Source organism: Archocentrus centrarchus, chromosome 14, assembly GCF_007364275.1.
Source record: "Archocentrus centrarchus isolate MPI-CPG fArcCen1 chromosome 14, fArcCen1, whole genome shotgun sequence".
NCBI lineage: Eukaryota > Metazoa > Chordata > Actinopteri > Cichliformes > Cichlidae > Archocentrus > Archocentrus centrarchus.
In genome coordinates this window covers 25,637,996-25,639,963 of record NC_044359.1, presented here as the reverse complement: position 1 = coordinate 25,639,963, position 1,968 = coordinate 25,637,996, and the positions used below count along the sequence as shown (strand labels likewise).

Below are 1,968 nucleotides of genomic sequence, written 5' to 3'. Positions count from 1 at the left end.
AAAATGAAAAAAAAAATAAAAGGAAAACTGAAATTTAAGCATTAATGTTAATATGATAATAGAACACCCACATGAGCACATGTATAGAAAACTGCACGGGTTTTCAATTTTATATTATCAGTTCTATACTGACCCATATAGAATTCCATAAACTATGTTAGCACTTAAACCACAAGATTGTCCACTGTTTGTGAATTTAGGTGCTTTTTTAAAATTCACACCTTACAATAACACACAATAACAGTATGCATGTAATATCTTAGGAGCAAAGAATAATAAAGATTCTATAGCTGTATTACTATACCATGAAAGTAATATGCATGACCAATGAACAGAAAATAAAGCAGACTGCTGCTATTCTAACACTAGAGATTACACATGACATGATTTCTACATGTTATATTCCAACAAAATACAAATGAGGGAAAACTCTTGTTACACTGTAGAATTTCATGCTTACATTTTGAAATTGTTTCAATTTTCAGTGAATTATGTAATGTTATATTTTTTTATAATTACAAATTAAATCTTGATGTATTTTGTTGCGTATTACATCCCATTATTGTTTATGAAATACTTAGAATACATATTCACTTTGAAAAGAAACAGGCACTACAAGTCTAAACTTTTCCAATTTTAGACTGCACTCTGGCTTTCAACAACTTTTTAACAGATTTTTTGATTTCCTGTGTCTGAAGAACATAGATTATCGGGTTTAACATGGGAGGCATTACGGTTGTAATAGAAAGGTTTATGATCCTAGCATTTGGATGTATTACTCCCCCAAAGACATATACAAATATAACAGGAAGAAAATAAATCGCTACTAATGAAAGGTGACCTGTGCAGGTTTTTATACCCTTCACTCTTTCCCCAAATGTAGAAATTTTGGACAATGAATAGCCAATACAGCAGTAACTTCCCAAGATAAATGCCAGTGGAAACCCAAGAACAAGAACTATTGCGAAATCAGCAATTGCATCATTGGGACTAACATCATTGCAGCCAAGCCGAAATACAGGGCCATGATCACAATAATAGCTCTGAATAACCACAGACTTACAGAAAGAAATTCTTGTGAGAAGACCAACTGCAGTGAGTGTAACAGTAATGCTAAGAAGCCAGAAAAAAGCGATCAAAGATAAAATGAGCTTGTGGCTCACTCTCATTTGATAGTGCAGTGGGAAGATGATCGCCATCACTCTGTCAAAGGACAGTACAACCAGATTAAAAGACTGCATTGAAACAAAAGTAAAGCAGAAAAACATGAATGTCAGGCAGTCATTGTAGGAAATATTGTAATGCTTAAACAGAAAAATGTCAAGAACCTTTGGCACCAAAGCAGAGCTACTTAACAGGTCTGTAAGTGCAAAGTTAAAAACTGCTATATGTTTAGGACTTCTCAAAGTATGATCCAAAATTATTACAATCATAACAATTGTGTTTCCCACCACTGAAATAATGTAAATAAAACAGAGAAAGACAAAGTAATAGCTAATATTAGGTATGCCAATAAAACCACTTATTATGAAATAGGCAGGTCGCACAAAGGTGGTATTTATATCAACAGCCGAAATCAAAATTTCCATTAGAAGACCTTTCGGTAATTTTCTATAGTTCTCTGTCATCTATCATCGCTTTAAGAAAGCCCTGTTTAGGGGAAGGCTGTCTCCAAATAGAAGCAGAGCAGCTTTGTATTCTGTTTCTTATAGCAGCGACCTGTTCCCTTGTGTTAACCATACAGCAGGTCACAATGGCTGTACTGGACTGACTGAGTTCACAAAAAAAAGAAAAAAAGCTTGTGGAGGCTCAAAGGGCATCACAAGGATAAAAACCTGGACGGATGGATGGATAAAATATGTATTTATTTAATTTAAATTCCCCATGTCTGTATATTGATCAATTTGAGGGTCTTTGAGAACCTCAAAAAGGTGAAAGGGGTAAACATGGTTCCATTGTCCCCAGTTT

General features: G+C 34.2%; 1 pseudogene; it reads right to left on the bottom strand.

The window, feature by feature from the left end:
* Window positions 1–862: 862 nt before the first annotated feature.
* On the bottom strand, window positions 863–1,589 carry LOC115792583 (olfactory receptor 1500-like; annotated as a pseudogene).
* Window positions 1,590–1,968: the final 379 nt, after the last annotated feature.